The sequence below is a fragment of the Ahaetulla prasina genome, chromosome 1 (assembly GCF_028640845.1).
Source record: "Ahaetulla prasina isolate Xishuangbanna chromosome 1, ASM2864084v1, whole genome shotgun sequence".
NCBI lineage: Eukaryota > Metazoa > Chordata > Lepidosauria > Squamata > Colubridae > Ahaetulla > Ahaetulla prasina.
The window spans coordinates 310,770,337-310,790,542 of NC_080539.1; the positions used below are offsets into that span (position 1 = coordinate 310,770,337).

A 20,206-nucleotide genomic window follows, 5' to 3' on the forward strand; every position below is an offset into this window, starting at 1 on the left:
ATACACACACTGTCTCTGCACACACACACACACACACACACACACACACACACAGGTCAGAGGAGTTGAAAGAGGTGGCCATTTGCCCAACATATAGTAAGATCTGGCTTCAAAATGAAACCTCAGAACAGAGGTGTGAGAAAGCAATTTTAGTTAGAGTATTTGTAATTAATATAGGCTCATAAAATTCTTTTCGCTTCATTGGAGACCTTAAATGCCCCTTCCTTCTGAAACATGCCTTTTTTTTGTGAAAATTGTGAATCTAACCTGTGTGAAAGAAATCTTTCTTTTATTTGCAACATTATTTGTTTCCCACTTGCTGCAGAAATTATTAAATACATGTATGTCACAAGGGGTTTTCTAAGTGATTGCTCCTGACCTTGATAGTGTTTCCAAACTGCAGATCAGAAAGGATCATCAGCATGTAGTTGACATGACAAGACAGACATGACAATGTTATTTATCTGGTGCGGCATCTCTGAAAATAGGCATGTAGAATTCACACAGCAGAGGAAATAGTTATTTACAGTTGTGTAGGAAGAAGAAAAGATCCACTATCATCAGTTGAATACCATTCACTGCAGACCACCTAAAAATGATGATACCCTATTAGAAGTTTCTAGTTTCCAACAACATTGCAACTAATGGTCAGAGTTATGTTATTTGTCATTTCAGTACTGGTGGATTTTTCAGGATGTTCTTTTATTTGTCTATCTTCATACTCTTCAGACAAAACATTAATTTTGGTGGTTCACTAACACTGATCATTTCTGACAGGTGAACTTTTGTAATTTGAGGGGCTAATATAGACATACAGTAAAAAAAAGGCTAATAGGGAGACTGGTTTTTAAAAGATGAATTTCTTAACTATTGGGTTTCTGCATTCAATTTCCATTAAAAAGACTGATTGTCCTGTCTTTTTTATGATATTATAATTGTAAGAATCCAGACTAGTTAAAAACTAGATTAATTTGGCATATAATTCGGGATGAATAAATCTTTCTGGGCTCTTGATCTGAAAACATGATACATGTGGAACTAATAATGCTGTGCCATTAGGAGTAAAAAACAACTTTATTTTCAAGTTTGTTAAGGCTATTTTTGTAACATAGACATAGTTTTTAGTTTTGCAGAATAGCAGTCTCAATATATATTTTAAATTTTTAATTGATTGTATCTTTACCAACAGTATGTTTTTTCAGTAATGTTGGGAGAAAGCCTTTATAGTTTGAGGATGAAATTTCTGGATTTGTATTTAAGAATATTTCTTTTTAGTAATAAACTAGAATGTACATGTTTCAACATCTGCATGAAACATAAACGGATGCAGATACACATTAATAGTGGGCTATGTGCCTCAAAATAGTTTTTTTTTTTCAAATTAAGTATATTTTTATTTATCATAAAATAATTTAGACTTTTTTTCACAAGGAATTTAGCTTTTAGGGCCTATTGAATTTTTTGATATTTTTTTTTTAATGATGACAAAAAAATGTGATCTGCTCAAATGCCAATGCTGCTTTCACTGAAGTTGTAGGCAGAGGCTTAAGGAATTTTAAGTTAAGGAATGCTGTGGTTCCAGGCGGATCAGTAGTGAAAACTTGAGGTGCATTTACGTCACTGTCAGATTTCAGCATTGTCTTGCCATTTCTTCTAAAATACGATTTTTCCTGCTGAAGTGGGACACTGGACTTGCAGCAGAGAAAAATAACAAGAGTTGTTGATTGCCCCCTGTCATTCTGCTTCATAAAATTAGGATCATATAAATATGCATTTTAGAGACATTGAGGTATTTATTTATTTATTTATTTATTTATCAAATTTTTATACCGCCCTTCTCCCGAAGGACTCAGGGTGGTGTACAGCCAAAGATAAAACACAGAATATGTACAATTAAAACCAAATTAAAAAATAGCAAATTACAAAAAAAGGCTGATAATCAAAATTTAAATTTAAATTTTTTTTAAAAAAATTAATAAAACCCCAATTTAAAATCAACTATTATGCCAGTCCCGCTTGAATAAATAAGTATGTTTTTAGCTCACGACGGAAGGTCCGAAGATCAGGCACTTGACGTAGGCCAGGGGGAAGTTCATTCCAGAGCGTTGATGCTCCCACAGAGAAGGCCCTACTCCTGGGGGCCGCCAGCCGACACTGTTTGGCGGACGGCACCCTGAGGAGACCCTCTCTATGAGAGCGTACGGGTCGGTGGGAGGCATAGGGTAACAGCAGGCGGTCTCGTAAGTACCCGGGTCCTAAGCCATGGAGCTTATTAAAAGATTATGCAACTGATACATAATAAAAGTGCTCTTTATGTCACAAATATTTATTCCAATGAATAAATATTGGAATGAGTATTCTAGTGTCAGAAAATAATCTAAAGGGTCTCAAAACCAATAATTATCAGTTGCCTTCTATAAGGAAATATTTAAAGCAGGATTCTGTATAAAGTGAATTTGCTCATCATAGCCAACATTACAGATGGACTTCTGTTTCAATCTCTTGATTTATATGTCTCCTCAGAATGAAAATGGCTGTATATTAATTGCCTCAGCCTGACACCAGAAGAAATTTACATCCATCTTACAATCACATTTATTGTATTTTGGATAACTTTATTGTTAATGTTTCCATCAAAGATTTGTTTCATTTTATGTCTTAACTCAAGATAATTATCTTTCTTTACTTGATTCGTTCCTCATTAACTAAGACTAAAAACACTTGTATTTTTGGGTAAAAGATATTACATCTGTTTCTGCTTTTGCTAAAACTTTGCAGCTGTGTATTTGACAGTTTCTGAATATTTCTGAATACTTCTGAAAGTTTCTCTCCCTTCCTCCCATTTATATTTCACAATTGAATTCTTCAAGCTGTGATTTCTTGTGACCAGATGCTTAACTAGACTTCTTCTACTGTGTTCTCTGTCTTTCCATCACACCTTCGTGCCTACTGTGACAAGGTACGTGTGTGCATTTGATGTGCGTGCATTTGTATTTTAAGGATTTTTTTTAAAGGAAGCTTAAAATACAAATGCACAAAGTAAGATGTTGCTTTCTTGGGACTAACAGCAGTTCAGAAAGCGTTATTGGAGGTGGGGAGAAGGAAACTTTGAAAACATTTCCTATACCTCAGCACTGTGTGGTTATCCTGCAACTGTAATCTTAACAATTAAAAGCTTAATATTATTCATATAACGAACAATGTGATTAACACATTTACCATAGTGTATGAATTGGATATAGGCCAAAAATAGACTCATGACTCATGACATTCTGATCAGTTGGAGCTCTGCTTCACTTACTGTTCCTATATACAGGGAAGATATCTGATACTCCAAATGGAAGCTAACCAATCACTTGGATACATATGTGTCTTATTGTGGAAATAGTACATGATACTTGCAATAAAAGTGCATGACCTTACATTTCTTTTTGCATTTTGACTGAGTTTCTTCTTATTAGATCAGTTTTCAAGAAAGAGACTCTGTTTCAGTTTGAGCATGAAAGAAATGTTTCTTTGCCAAAGTTGTGTCCGACCCATTGCGACCCCATGGACAACGTTCCTCCAGGCCTTCCTGTCCTCTACCATCTTCCGGAAACCATTTAAACTCATGCCTACTGCTTCAGTGACTCCATCCAACCATCTCATTCTCTGTCGTCCCTTTCTTCTTTTGCCCTCAATCTTTCCCAGCATTAGGCTCTTCTCCAGTGAGTCCTTCCTTCTCATTAGGTGACCAAAGAATCTGATTTTTGCTAAGATAATTTTGTTGAAAAAATGCCTAGCGTACTTCCGCTTCATAGCACACATCACATCTTTTTCTGTGAGATTTTCCTAGATATTACAGAAGGGATAGTAGAAAAGCAGCCACTTGATTTCTTGCTGATAGATCTGTCCAGGCAATAATATGATTGACCAAGGTACTATACAGCAGATTCCACAGGTCTCGGGCCAGAACAGGCAAGTCAAAAATATTTATTTATTTATTTATTTGATTTTTATACCGCCCTTCTCCCGAAGGACTCAGGGCGGTGTACAGGCAAAATAAAACAATACAATATAAAGATTAAAATACCATTAAAAAACTTATTTAAATTAGCCTGAAATTAAGAATTTCCATACTAAAAACCCCGTTTAAAATTGATAAAATTTCCCAATAAAACTAATTTAAGCCAGCCCCTATTATATTATATCTATCTATCTATTATAAATAGCATAATAGATAGATTTGGCTTTCTGGAATCATATCTTCTTAAACAGAGATTTTGGGTGTTTATAACACTGTCAAACTATTTATTAAGTCTGCACTACTATTAATCTTCTCATTGTTCCCATCGCCCATCTCCTTCCATTTCTGACTGTAACTTTACTGCTTGTATCCTTACGATTTATACTGATATTGTTTCCTGATTGCTTATTTGTAGCCTATGACTATCATTAAGTGTTGTATCATTAAGTGTTAAATTTGTATCCTATGACTATCATTAAGTGTTGTAAGTGTTGTACCTTGATGAAGGTATCTTTTCTTTTAGGTACACTGAGAGCATATGCACCAAGACAAATTCCTTTGTGTCCAGTCACACTTGGCCAATAAAAATTCTATTCTATTCAATTATATAAGGAAGTGGAAGGATAGTACATGTAGTTCTTGACTTAACAACAGTTCATTAAGTGACTGTTTAAAGTTACAACAACACTGAAAAAAGTGATTTATGACCATTTTTCACACTTACAACCATTGCAGCATTCCCGTGATTATGAGATCAAACATCATACGCTTGTTCTGTTTCCCTCCCCCTAATACTCCCAGCAAAGAGTCCGTCAGAGGCCTTCTTTTTTCCTTTTATTTACATAGATACATGTCCTGGCCACGTCTACCCACGGGCCTGCCAAGTTTCTGGAGATAACGAGGAAATTATAGATAAGGCCAGAATTACTCACGAATATATTCTTCCCTCCATTGAGACAGTTAGCTCGCGCCAATTCATTACTTTGTCCAAGACAAAAAACCAGGAAGTCCCACCTCCTATTTATAGTCTCTGCAGATGTCACTGCATGACAATCATGACTTGGCTTCCTCCCAACGCTGTTTCTGCTGCGCGCGTCGGTCACGCCTCCGCAGCCTTGCATCACTCCAAAACTGTTCTTGAAGTTGCCAAATCAGAAGAAGGCTCCAGAGAATCAGGCCTTGCCGGCCCCTCCTCCTCCCTTTGAGTGGGTGCCAGGGAGGGAGAGGGCTCAAGAGAAGCAGGGCTTGCCAGGTCTTCTCCCTCACTTTCTGAATCATCCGAGTCCAGGAGTCCGGGTCCAGGAACCTGGGTCACAACAACGCTTGTCAACTGGTTCATATTTATGATGGTTGCAGTGTCCTAGGGTCATGTGACCATTTATTGCGACCTTCTGACAAGCAAAGTCGATGGGAAAGCCAGATTCACTTAACAAACATTTTACTAACTTAACAACTGCAGTGATTCACTTAACAACAGTGGCAAGAAAGATGATAAAGTGGGACAAAATTCACTTAACAAAGATCTCACCAATAGAAATTTTGGACTCAATTGTGGTCATAAATCAAAGAATATGTAACTTGCATATCAGAACCATATGCACTTTGTCTCCCCCCACAAGTATACCTTAAATGTTCTAAATGCTGGAATTAAAATCTCATTAATTTGTTTAGCATACTAAGAGCTCTGTTTATAAAGGAGAAATTTTCCAGGATCAAAATCCCAGTGGCAGCTATTGCTAATTGTGAGGGATAATCAAATATTCTATCTTTGATTATTTTAAATATCTTAAACCAACTTTATTAGTTAACCTTTTTTTTACTGGTTAAAAACCTATATACTGTATTTTTCGGTGTATAAGACACACTTCCCCCCCCAAAAAAAAAGTGGATGGAAATGTCTGTGCATCATACAGCGAATGTTGCTGAAGCCCTGCCCACCCACTGGCCTCCAACCTTTCAGCCTCTGCCTCCCAGCAATTTACCTCCTTGCAGCAGACAGCAAACAGCCTGGTCAGCTTCAGCACAGCCTGATTTAGCACAAGCAGCTGATTGGCGGTTGGATCGGCCTCCCGGAATACTACCTATCAGCTGTTCCAGGCTGCAGGGATTGCCACCGCCCGTCACCGCCCATTACTGCTGCCGCCTATCACCACCTCCACACGCCCTTATTTTGTCCTCCGTGCATCCCATTTTTGGCCCATTCCAGGGAGCGGAGATAGGCGGGGGTGGCAGCAATCCCCCCTGCCTGGAATGGGCCAAAAACAGGATGCATGGAGTGGCAGCGGCAGTGGTCCCCACCTCCTGGAACGGGCCAAAAACAGGATGTGCAGAGGCCAAAAATGGAACACACAGAGACAAAAAATGGGATGCACAAAATAGGCTGCAGCAGCGATAGGCGGCAACAGGCGGTGGCAATTCCTGCAGCCTGGAACAGCTGATAGGCGGTATTCTGGGAGGCTGATCCAACCACCAATCAGCTGCTTGTGCTAAATCAGGCTGTGCTGAAGCTGACCAGGCTGTTTGCTGTTTGTTGCAAGGAGGTAAATTGCTGGGAGGCAGAGGCAGATTTTTTACCTCTTGTTTTCTTCCCCAAAAGCTAGGTACGTCTTATACTTCAGAGTGTCTTATAGTCCAAAAAATAAGGGTAAGTTTTTTTTTCTTTTTATATTATGTGTGTTCAAATGATAATCCTTATTACGTTGTTTTAGATAGGGATGGTTTTGATTTATAGATGAAACAGAAACAAGACCGCCATTGTGGCTATTTCCATGTTTCATTTAAATGTATTAATAGATCTTGAGAGAAGCGTAAACCTAAATTTATAAGATTTGTGTCTGCTTTCCTTTTTATAGTTGACTTTGTTTTGAATGGCACACCTGTTAAAACAGCAATAAAGTAGGAGTTTTGATCATGAATAAATGGTAAATAACACCAGTTATAAAGAAAAATCCTGTCGTCCAATTTCAGTATGACCTTTCTTTGTAAACTTCATTCTGCTTTTAACCAGTTTAGGGGTGTGTGTGTGTTTGTGTGTGTGCATGTATGCATGTGTATGTGTATATATAAATATATATATACTGAGTTCAAAAGAGCAGAAGAGGTTTGGTGGTGAAATAGCTAGTTATTCACAATCTACTGCCAGTGAAATTTCAGGAACATAAATAATAAAGATAAGCTTATGTAGAAGATAACTCTTACTCTTTTTCATGTAGCTGAATGTCGGTTTGTTCTACACGCACAGATGCAAGTATTCTATCTCATAACATACAGAGGCTATTCTAAAAAGCATGCCTTGCCCAAACAATATTGTATCATCTGATGTTAGGCAACTAGTTTGCACAAAAGAAAAAGCTGATTTTTTTAATCTTCTAAAATTAATGTATAAAGTAAAAAAAAAAAGTTGATGTTTAATTTTTTTTTAGTGTGACAGCCTTATTCAGGGGTGCACTTTAGTGCAGTTTTGGTCCAGCCTTAGTTTTAATGTTACCAAGTGAAATGACTCTTGTTTACTCCCATTATTACTTTGTAATATTTCTCATGGTAATCTCACCTAATATCACTAGAGGTATGATGTGTTCATAGGTGTTGCAGAAGAGATAGAAGAAAACAAAATAGCTGCGTATAAATAATTTACATTTTGTGTAGAGAAACCTAGATTTTAAGAGTTAAGAACTCCAGTTGGGAAATATCTTTCTCCTGCAACTTTCCTTTCCTTTCCCTTTCCGTTTCCGTTTCCATTTCCCTTCTTTTTCTTTTTCTTTTTTTTCGTTATGGTCCTGTACATTCATTCTAACCTAGTTGGTTTGACCTATACTTTTTCTTGCTTCTTCTTGAGGCTTCTTCTTAGTCTTTTATAGCAGTTGACACTGAAAAATTTACCTGTAATTAAGATTAAAATAAACGTACAAGAGAGAAATTAAAATGTTTGCTTACAGCATCATTAAAAGTAGCTTTAAAAGATGGAAGTCTAAACATTTGTAGTATTCTGAAATATTGTCAACCTTATGTCTATTCACCTATAATATTAAAGTTAGCTAAGGGGGAAATAAGAGATTCTTCCTCCCTATGAACGAGTCATTTTTAAAATTAGATAATATATTGGTAGTTTCTTTAGATTATCTTGAAACTTCTGATAATGAAAATATTATTATTGTGGAATACAATCCTTTACTTAGGGGTGGTCTAACATTTGTGAAAGAAAGTAAAATCTAGCATGTGAAACCTTCCTACCATTAGGGGATGTCAGATTCATTCTGAGCTAGGCATTCTGAGCTGGCCTTTTTCTCAAATCTTGATTGGGAAGGGGGCTTTATAATTACTGAGTTCAAAATAAACTGTTAAAGCAGAGGTCTCCAACCCTGGCAACTTTAAGCCTGGCGGACTTCAACTCCTAGAATCCCCCAGCCAGCAAAGCTGACTGGGGAATTCTGGAAGTTGAAGTCCGCCAGGCTTAAAGTTGCCAAGGTTGGAGACCTCTGTGTTAAAGCATTCATAAAATGTGATTACACTATGAGCCAAGCTCCACAACTCATTCAAGCAATTATTCCCTACCGCTTCTGCAAGTTACAAGAATGATGCGATTCTTGTCTTTCATTAGAGCAGCATGTAGAAAAATGAGGGCTGAATGAAATAGGGTCCATGGTCCTGGGAATGAGATATACAATGCTTTTCAGTTCCTTTAAATAGATAAAATTAATGTAATCAATTCCATATTACTAAGGCCTGAGAAAATCCAATTTCCCTACAGTTTTGTGTTGGAAATCTGGTTTTACGTGTCACTGTATTGACTTATGAAAACTCACTAGCTCTTTGGCCAGGTGATGACCCTCAACATGCTTAATGGTCAATATTTCACAAAACATTTTTTTTAAAAGCACATGCAGGTTTTCAGTTACATCTAAAATAGAATTGTGAGAACCAACTAAATCTTCAGTTATGTGATCTAAGATCAGCCGGTTTCTTCATAACAGTTATAGATTTCAAGCTCAAAAATATTGAATGTAGGCAAATCAAAATGATTAAAAAAGACAGTAAAGGAACGTAAACAAATCCAGATATATTGTGAGGCTCATCAGCATAGACAGATCATCCAGTAGTCCGTTGCAACATTCCTCAGCCTGGCCTTTTATTAATTTATTTACTGACCAAGATTATGTGGTATTTTGTTTCTTATAATTATAAAACAAAAATACATTAACAAAAATAAAGATAAAACATTACAGCTGGTCATGGGTCCATCGGTGAATATAAAAGTCTGCCTAATTTTATAAGCAGTATAACAACATTTAGCCATATTCAAGAGGACTGAATCATACTGAACTGATAACCAATCTGTTTTATATGTAATAGTGACTATGGGAAATCTTCTGAAAACTAACTTTCCTACTTCATGTCCTTTCCTTTGAGAATGACATGTTAAACTCCATGTTAAGAATGTTTTGAGTATCTTTCAGTAGTGTAGGAACAAACATAATTAACATTTTCACTATATTTTCAGCTTCATTTCATCATGCATATTGGATTTGCTAAGAAGCGGTTTTATTGCTCCTGTTCCTCCACCATCTTCAACAGAAAGTTCTCTTTTGGGAATTTCTCCTTTGGTTCAGTCAGGTCAAATTACAAAGTAAAAAAGCTTTCAAACCTCATTGGAATTCTTTTAGTTTTTTAGCAAGATAATTCTAATTAACCACTTGGAAACAGATAATTTGTAAAATAATTATCAAGAGATCCGCATTTATTTTGCCCCAAACTATCTTGGGGATACGGATGTTTTAAAATGTATTAAACTACTACAAAGAGCATTTCCTGTTGTAAGAAAGACTGGTGGTGTGAATCTTTAATTTTGTATGTTTATTTCAGCCTTTGGTATTAATTGTGCATTTACCTGCTGGGGTTTTTCTCCTTTGAAAAAGATATGTAAGATTATGTTTGTTTCTTATAATAAAACTGTTGCCTGCTATGCGACACTTACTGAAAATATTTAAAAAAACTGCTAATAAGAGTCAAGGATCATGGGTGGGGGGGATAAAATTAAAGGCAAGCGAACCAGTGAAAACAACAACAGCCTTAGAATGAAAACTTTGAAGTGGTAGATAGCTGCATTTTAGGATCAACCATGAAAAGTAAAGGAACAAGCAACCAAGAAATGCATTGCAAACTCGCAATTGATACAGTTGATACTATAACCATGGAAAAAATATTCAAATGCTGCGATGTGTCTATACCTACAAAAATTAGAATTTTGCAAGTCATGGCATTCCTGGTGACATCTTATGAAAGTGAAAGTTGTATTTTGAAGAAACAGGATAGGAAGTATATTGACACATGAACGTTGGTATTGAAGAACACTTCAACTTGGAATCAGTATGGTTCTGTACCCTCAGCCCATTTTTTTCTTTGAGAAAATTTGAAAAAGAAAATTATTTCTTTCTTTATTTTTTTCTTTATTTCGTCAAGCATATAATAGGTAACAGATATAAGTATAAACATAATTATGAATACATGAAATGGATACATATAAAAGGGAACATTAGGACAGGGACAGTAGGCATGCTGGTGCGCTTATGCACGCCCCTTAAAGACCTCTTAGGAATGGGGTGAGGTCGACAGTAGACAATCTAAGGTTAAAGTTTTGGGGGTTTGGGAAAGAAACCACAGAGTCAGGTAGTGCATTCGAGGCCTTAATGACTCTGTTACTGAAGTCGTATTTTCTGCAATCAAGTTTTCCATAGCAAGAATGAAATTTCTATGTTCGATGTTAGTGTGAAATCACTCTAAACAATATCACAAAATCTTTGTTTGATTGTTTCTTCAAAATACAAGGGACATCATACAATACAATACATAAACTTAAATACAATACAATAAACTTAAACTTAAATAAATAAATAAACTTAAATAAATAAACTTAAATAAATAAATAAATAAATAAACTTAAAGAAATAAATAAACTTAAAGAAACAAAATCCATTCCACCATTAAAAGAACCTAACAGCAAATAATATACTGACGAAACGGTTAAAGCAAACCTCTTTAACACATTCTTCAGCTCAGTCTTTGTAAACAGCGATGACTCATATCCAACATTCCTCAATCGTACCAAAAATGTTAAAAACGACTTAACACATGTAGACTTCACAGAAGATAATGTTGAAAAAGCCCTTCGCAACCTGAAACCATCATTATCTATTGGACCAGATGGACTATGTGCATACTTTTTAAAAAAACTTTCAATTAATATAGCTGAACCCCTAAGCATAATCTTTAATAAAGCCTTCACAATTAGTTCCCTTCCAAAACTCTGGTCTCTAGCCACAGTCATCCCTATCTTCAAAAAAGGAGATCTCAGCCTAGTTGAAAATTACAGACCTATCTCTCTATGTTGTGTCTCTTGCAAAGTAATGGAATCTATCATAAACCAGTCCATTACACTCCACCTTGAAACAAACAACCTTCTCTCTAATAAACAATTTGGTTTCAGAAAAAAATTGTCTTGTAACTTACAACTTCTCCACTGCAAAAACATATGGACTACCAACCTTGATCAAGGAAAAGCAATAGATGCAATCTATATAGACTTCTGCAAAGCTTTTGACTCAGTAGTACATGATAAACTTCTCCTCAAACTAAAATCCTACGGCATTTCGGGACCTCTTCACAATTGGATAAATGCCTTCCTGTCAAACAGACAATAAGTGATCAAAATTGGCAACGCTCTATCAAATCCTGTTCCTGTCAAAAGTGGTGTTCCCCAAGGTACTGTTCTTGGACCAACACTCTTCATACTATACATAAATGATCTCTGTGACCTTATCTCAAGTTATTGTGTTCTCTTTGCTGACGATGTCAAACTATTTAATACCACTAACAATACTTCTACCCTTCAAGAAGACCTTGACTTTGTTTCCAATTGGTCTAAAACTTAGCAACTCCAAATCTCAACCAGCAAATGCTCAGTCTTACATATTGGAAAAAAGAACCCTATCAACAAGTACAAGCTTGATGGTCATTACCTTACTGACGACCCCCACTCTGTCAAAGATCTTGGAGTTTTCATATCAAATAAGTGCCAAAGCCCACTGCAACTACATAGCAAAAAAGGCTCTAAGAGTTGTAAACCTAATTTTACGCAGCTTCTTTTCCAAAAACTCTACACTACTAACCAGAGCATATAAAACATTTGCCAGACCTATTCTTGAATACAGCTCATCCGTCTGGAACCCATACCACATCTCTGACATTAATACAATCGAACGCGTCCAGAAATATTTTACTAGAAGAGTTCTTCGCTCCTCCGAAAACAACAAAATACCTTATACCACCAGGCTTGAAATCCTGGGATTAGAAAACTTACAACTCCGTCGACTTCGACATGACCTGTGTTTAACACACAAAATCATCTATTGCAATATCCTTCCTGCAAAAGACTACTTCAGCTTCAATCGCAATAATACAAGAGCAAACAATAGATTCAAACTTAATGTCAACCGCTTCAAACTTGATTGCAGAAAATATGACTTCTGTAACAGAGTTGTTAACGCTTGGAACTCATTACCTGACTCCATAGTCTCTACTCAAAATCCCAAAATCTTCAACCAAAAACTGTCTACTATTGACCTCACCCCATTCCTAAGAAGACAATAAGGGGCGTGCATAAGAGCACAAAAGTGCCTACCGTTCCTGTCCTATTGTTCCTTTCATTATATCAAATTAACATAGCTGTTGTATACTTTTACTTATATATATATTTCTTTTCTTTTATGATGTGTTGTTTTTTTATGTCGATGTTTGTGTATACTGTTGTGACAAAATGAAATAAAAAGTATTCCTTAAAGCCATGCTTTTATGCTACCAAGCAGGTGAGTACTGTAAAGACACATTAACTTTCATAATACTCCTTTTGGTTTAACCAATTCTAACCTCTTTAACTGTTCAATAGAAAAGAGATCTTTTCTTCCCCACCTATCCCCTCCTTGCTTCATGGATTTTTACCCCACCACTTTCAGAAACTATAAAGCCAAGGATCCTTCAGAAGAACCTACCATTTCCAAAGTAGATAATAGTTCTCCTCGTTGTCATTTTTTGATTAACCTATTTGTAATAATCACAGGATATTGCAGATATTTTGAAATCTAACTTATTTATCCTAACATAATTAAATCAAGGAGCATTTGAAAATTAGCAATAGAGATTTCAGCATTGGAGCATTATAGTTCAAATTAAATTATATTTATTTGATTTCTTCCCTCAGTCAAAAGATTCTCAGCGGTTTACATTCTTATAAAATTATGCCACAGCATCCACAGTATAAATGGTAATCGAATCAAAATAATTATTAAAATTCCAATTTTAGCTTTAAAATAAGCTTAAACAGCAGTTTAAAAATCACAAAACCAGATTTTTATTTTTATTTTAATTTATATCCCGCCCTTCTCCGAAGACTCAGGGCGACTTATATTGTGTTAAGCAATAGTCTCATCCATTTGTATATACAAAGTCAACTTTTATTGCCCCCAACAATCTGGGTCCTCATTTTACTTACCTTATAAAGGATGGAAGGGTGAGTCAACCTTGGGCCTGGTGGGACTTGAACTTGCAGTAATTGCAAGCAGCTGTGTTAAAGACTTATAATGTTGCCAACTATTTATTAGTTGTATTTTTATTTGACTTGGTGACAAGTATAGGGATAAACCATGGATTTGCAAGCTATATTTGAACTTGCCTAAAAGCGAGTTGAAACTATCCAACACCAGGAGGTAAGGTGACTCCGGTTCCAATCTCAAGACTAGATCACAGAATCTTGAGGAATCTTTCCAGGTATAGTCAGCTACTTTTTCAGCAACTTTCCAGATGCCCAATTTAACATATAGGCATTTATGTCAGGCTGGGAATACTTCATTAGCAGCGGGAGCAGGAAGACTGCAAAACTCAGCCGAGTGGTGGATTGTGGGGAGGGGGACAGAAGACAAAGATGGGGGAGGAGTTAGGGGAATGGAATTGTTGAAATGCATTCTGTGGTTACAAATGCAAGCAAGCTGCCAAGTGATCAAATGTTGATCGCATGACCTTAGGGGCATTTCAATAGCTGTAACTTGGAGGACTAGTGTTGTCCAAACTTTAAAAAGTCACTGAATGAATGGTCATTAAGTGAGGACTACCTGTAAGTCAAAATATACCTGGTACGTTTTCTGGAAATCAGCTTGAGCATATTACACTTCTGGGCAAAATGTGTTGATCTCATAATGTTCAAACATGTACATATGGGTGACAGAATATGCCCAAATTCACTCAGTCTCATGTTTATTATGTATTGTCTTGGATAAAGATAATATACATACAGCTTGTTAAAACATCTCTATAATAATTCAATTTGTAATAAAACTTCTACATTGAGGATGTTAATAAATTTTTTATTAGAATATATGGTAACACTGTAGATGTCCAGAATGTAGGATTGTAATCTGTTTCTGAAGTTATTTGGGGGATCTTTAATATGTTTTTTATCAGTATCAATTATTTTCTGACACTCAGAAGAAAGCTTTATTTCTTGCCAGTTGGGTTTTTCTCTTTGTTTCATATATTCTCAGTAAAGAAACAAATTTTAGTTGTGCCAAATTGAACTCTGACAACTGCATGTGCTCTGAGATGATAGATTGAACTTGGTTGCTGGGTGAAAAATGCACACGGATAGAAATAGAGAAATATATAATGTGTTTTATTTGGTGTAAACATTTTCCCCCTTTTTCTGATTTGGCAGTTCTTTTGAACAAGATGGGGGATGTTTTATGTTGTCTGGTGTGAACATTTCACAGTTCTTTTTCCATACCCATTTTCAGACCATGTTCTGACTTGCCACTTCTCTAATGCAATGGTTTTTGTCAGAACATATCTTTCTTTTAATAGTTGCTGAAAAGTGGCCATTTATGTTTGATGGAAATGAAACAGCTTCATTTTCCCTTCCCTTTTTGCCCTTCCTTCCTTCCTCTTTTTGACTTCCTCTCTCTCTCTCTCTCTCTCTCTCTCTCTCTCTTTCTTTTTCTTCCCCAAAAACTACTTCCCCATGATGAAAAAAAATAGAACAATTGGTTTGAATTTTCAGGTCTGAAGAATGCAAAGAATTAAAATTAAATGCCTATACATTTGTTACTGAAAAAGGAATTCATGCAAAATTAAAAGAAGATGATCTGTGCGAGTTCCAATAATTGTTCTACTTTAGCCCAAGCACAGTGATATTGCTAGTTTTATTATACATGATAATATAATAATAATAATAACAACAACAGAGTTGGAAGGGACCTTGGAGGCCTTCTAGTCCAACCCAGGCAGGAAACCCTACATCATCTCAGACAGATGGTTATCCAACATTTTCTTAAAAATTTCCAATGTTGGAGCATTCACAACTTCTGCAGGCAAGTCGTTCCACTTATTAATTGTTCTAACTGTCAGGAAATTTCTCCTTAGTTCTAAGTTGCTTCTTTCCTTGATCAGTTTCCACCCATTGCTTCTTGTTCTACCCTCAGGTGCTTTGGAGAACAGCCCAACTCCCACTTCTCTGTGGCAGCCCCTGAGATATTGGAACACTGCTATCATGTTTCCCCTAGTCCTTCTTTTCATTAAACTAGACATACCCAGTTCCTGCAACCGTTCTTCATATGTTTTAGCCTCCAGTCCCCTAATCATCTTTGTTGCTCTTCTCTGCACTCTTTCTAGAGTCTCAACATCTTTTTTACATCGTGGCGACCAAAACTGAATGCAGTATTCCAAGTGTGGCCTTACCAAGGCATTATAAAGTGGCACTAACACTTCACGTGATCTTGATTCTATCCCTCTGTTTATGCAGCCCAGAACTGTGTTGGCTTTTTTAGCAGCTGCTGCACACTGCTGGCTCATATCTAAATGGTTGTCCACTAGGACTCCAAGATCCCTCTCACAGGTACTACTATTGAGCAAGGTACCACATATACGGTACCTGTGCATTTTGTTTTTTTGCCTAAATGTAGAACCTTACTTTTTTCACTGTTGAATTTCATTTTGTTAGATAGCGCCCAATGTTCAAGTCTGTCAAGATCTTTCTGTAACTTGAGCCTATCTTCTGGAGTGTTGGCTATTCCTGCCAGCTTGGTGTCATCTGCAAATTTGATGAGTTCCCCATCTATCTCCTCGTCCAAGTCATTGATGAAGATGTTGAAGAGTACTGGGCCTAAAACAGAGCCTTGGGGTACTCCACTGCATACTGCCCTCCATGTGGATGTAGTTCCGTTGAAGACTATATGTTGAGTCCGGTTGGTCAGCCAGTTACGAATCCATCTGGTGGTGATGCAGTTTAACCCACATTTTTCTACTTTATCTAGTAGTAGGTTATGGTCTACTTTATCAAATGCTTTACTGAAGTCCAAGTAAATTATATCGACAGCATTCCTCTGGTCTACTAATTTTGTCACTTTGTCAAAGAATGCAATAAGATTAGTCTGGCATGATCTGTTTTTGACAAACCCATGTTGGCTTTTGGTTATTACTTTGTTTGCTTCTAGGTGTTCGGTGATTCGTTGCTTGATTATCTTTTCCAGAATCTTCCCCGGTATTGAGGTCAGGCTGATAGGTCTGTAGTTTCCTGGATCTGTTTTTTTTTTCCTTTTTTGAAGATGGGAACTACATCAGCTCTTTTCCAGTCCTCTGGCAGCTCCCCTGTGCTCCAGGATCTTTGAAAGATATAGTTCAGTGGTTCTGAGATTTCGTCTGCCAGTTCTTTCAGAACCCTGGGGTGTAATCCATCAGGTCCTGGTGATTTGAACTCGTCTAGGTTAGACAGGTATTCACTTACCATTTCCTTCCTATTTTAACGTGTTTCTAATCTGTTTTTTGTGGTGCTGTTTTTGATAGGTTGGATTGTTTTTTCCTTTTATGTAAAGACAGATGCAAAACATGAGTTAAGTAGATCTACTTTCTCCCTGTTGCTTCTCCCTCTTCTTGCCACTTTCTCCCAGCAATGGGCCAATTGTTTCCTTGACTTTTTTCTTGTTTTTAACATGTTGGAAGAAGCTTTTTTTGTTGTTTTTTACTTTTGTCGCTAGCCTTTGTTCATTGTGAGCCTTAGCTTTCCTCATGTTTTTTTTTTAGAACCAACTTTCTGAATATTAAATATGGGTGTCAGGCTGCCTCTGATTATTTCTAGGAAAGAATACACCTTGACTTCATTTGCAAATAAAGAAAAGTACTTTTACTAGGTACATCTGGATAGCAGCAGGGTTAAGTTGAATCTGAGACAAAATATGGGATCTACATCCCCCTTATTACTCCCTCCTCTTTCCCAAGAGGTCATCAGGTCTGGTCCAATGCCAGCTCCTTCCCGGGGTCCCGGGGTAATCTTCTTCCGCAGGTCTCTGCCTGTCAATCATATCAGGAATGCAATGTCCGTTAGAGTTTGCGCTCAAACATTCCTGTTGAATTCAAAACATTAATCTCCCCTCCCCCTTAATTATGTCAGACCGACACTCTTAAAGGGCCCTCTCTACTTAACTTGAATCCAAGAGCTATTTACATTAGAAATAAAATCCCATGCTATCTAACAACTGAATATAAGAAGTACAAAAAGAGATGAAGATTGGAGTGGAGGCTGACATTCGGCCCTCCTGCAACAAGGACGTCAGTCCTAGAAAGAAAAAGGGAAAAGTTAGGGTTTGTCAGGATATTTTTTATAGAATTGAGTTATCTTTTCTGAAGCACGAACATCTTCCTTGTTCACCCATTCGGCTTGGGACAAAGGGAAGTGTTTCCAAGCAATGAGATATTGAGTCTTATTTCTATGTTTCCTTGAATCCAAGATTTCTTTTATTTTAAAATGTTGTTCGCCCTCTATGAGAATTGGTATAGGAGGGGGTGTATGGTTAGCACGGAAAGTAGATGTGTGTTCTGGTTTCAGCAAACTCACATGGAAAACGGGGTGAATTCTTCTAAGTGTTTTTGGTAATTCTAGCTGTACAGTCATGGGGTTGATGATTTTTACTATGGGGGAAAGGTCCCACATACTTAGGTCCCAGTTTTTTAGATTTTTGAGTGGTTTGTAGATATTTGGTGGAGAGATAAACTTTATCTCCCACTTGGTATTTTTTTTCAGGGGATCTTTTCTTATCCGCTTGTTTTTTATGTGCACGGTGAGCGTCATCGATCACCTTGCGAGTCATTTTCCATGTGCTTTGTATTCGATCTATCCATTCTGACAAGGAGGAAACAGTGGTTTTTTCCTTTGGAAGTTCAGAGATAGGAACAAAATCTTGGCCTGAAGCTATTTTAAAAGGAGTAAATCCCGTGCTACTATGAATTGAGTTATTGTAGGCTACTTCAGCAAAAGGTAGTAGGTCTGCCCAATTGTCTTGTTGATAGTTAATGTAACAACGTAAATATTGTTCTAGTACCGAGTTCGAGCGTTCACAACTTCCATTAGTCTGGGGATGATGGGAGGAGCTTAGTCCTTGGGCGGAGCCAATTAGTCGCAAAAATTCTTTCCAAAATTGAGAAGTGAATTGAACTCCTTGATCTGAGATGATGCGTTCAGGAACTCCGTGGAGTCTATAAATGTGTTGTACAAACAACTTTGCCAGAGTCTTCGAGGAGGGTATTTTGGAACATGGAATAAAATGGACTTGTTTGGAGAAAAGGTCTGTGACTACCCAGATTACAGTATTGCCTGCACTTTCGGGAAGCTCCACTATAAAATCCATGGATATTTCCTTCCACGGGGCTCCTGGTCGGGCTACTGTTTGAAGTAATCCAGGAGGTTTTCCTGGGGGCCTTTTAGATGATACGCAAACAGGGCAACTTGATATATATGATTGAATGTCCTTTTTAAGACTTGGCCACCAAAATTGTCTTTTAAGAAGATGTAAGGTTTTCACAAATCCAAAATGGCCTGCCATTTTGGCGTCATGGCATCGTTGTAGGATGGTTTCTCTGAGTGACAGAGGAACGTATAGTTTCGCTCCAACCCAGGCCAGTCCATCACGGAGTGTACATTCATGGGAATGCGCCAAGAACCAGTCATCGGAGTTTAAAGCTTCTTTAAACAAATAAGTTAGGTCATCTGGTAGTGATGTCTCGGTTTTGGTATGACTTCGACTTATAGCCGGAGCTGCTAATTGTTGAATGGGAAGTATTGGGCGAACTACCTCGGAGCGTGCACCATTGTATTGGGGCAAGCGTGAAAGAGCATCAGCCAAGAAGTTTTTTCCTCCAGGAATGTAATGTAAGGTGAAATTAAAACGGTTAAAATATTGGGCCCAACGAGCCTGTTTCAGTGAAAGTTTTCTAGGAGTCTTTAGTGCTTCCAGATTTTTGTGATCAGTCCAAACTTCAAAAGGATGATTAGAACCTTCTAAGAATTGTCTCCAGGTGCGAAGAGCCCAATGAACTGCAAAAGCTTCTTTCTCCCAAATAGCCCATCTTCTTTCTGTTTCAGTCAATTTTCGAGAAGTAAAAGCACAAGGTTTTAGTTTACCATCGGCATTGTTTTGGAGCAAAACGGCTCCGACTGCTACATCACTAGCATCTGCTTGTATTACAAAAGGAACATCCATGTCGGGGTGTTTTAAAATCGGTTCAGCAGCAAATAGTCGTTTCAGTTTTTCAAACGCTGCTTGACATTCCATAGTCCATTCGAGAAGTAATGATGGTTTGGGTTTTGTATCGCCTTTAGTTTTTAAGAGGTTGGTGATTGGCAAAGCAATTTGAGCAAAGGAGGGGATGAATTGACGATAAAAGTTCGCAAAACCCAAGAAACTTTGCAACTGTTTTTGGGTGCGGGGGGGGACCATTCCAAGACAGCTTTCACTTTCTCTGGGTCCATTTCTAATCCATCCGCCGATATGCGGTACCCTAAGTAGTCTATTTTAGTTTGATGGAAATCACATTTGGATAATTTGCAATAAAGTTCCGCAGATAATAACTTTTTAAGAACTGCTCTTACTAGTTTAATGTGTTCTTCCATTGTTTCTGTATAGATAAGTATATCGTCAAGGTAGACAAGAACCCCTTTAAACAAATGTTGATGGAGTATTTCATTTATTAATTGCATGAAAACTGTGGGTGCCCCCTGCAGTCCAAATGGCAATACTCGAAACTGGAAACACCCTAGAGGGCAATTGAAAGCGGTTTTCCACTCATCCCCCTCCTTTATACGAACTCTGTAGTAAGCCTCTCGTAGGTCTA

The 20,206-nt window shown here is 37.2% G+C and overlaps 1 protein-coding gene across 5 annotated transcripts in view; it reads left to right on the forward strand.

Annotated features, from left to right (window-relative positions):
* Positions 1–20,206, forward strand: part of DPH6 (diphthamine biosynthesis 6) — a 278,777-nt gene that overhangs the window by 147,344 nt on the left and 111,227 nt on the right. The window contains exon 13 of one of the 5 annotated variants that reach the window (XR_009152601.1): positions 2,871–2,959. The exons of the other annotated variants lie outside the window; for them this stretch is intronic. The gene's annotated coding sequence lies outside the window, so the exon portion shown is untranslated. The remainder of the gene's footprint in view (positions 1–2,870; positions 2,960–20,206) is intronic. 5 annotated transcript variants of the gene reach the window in all.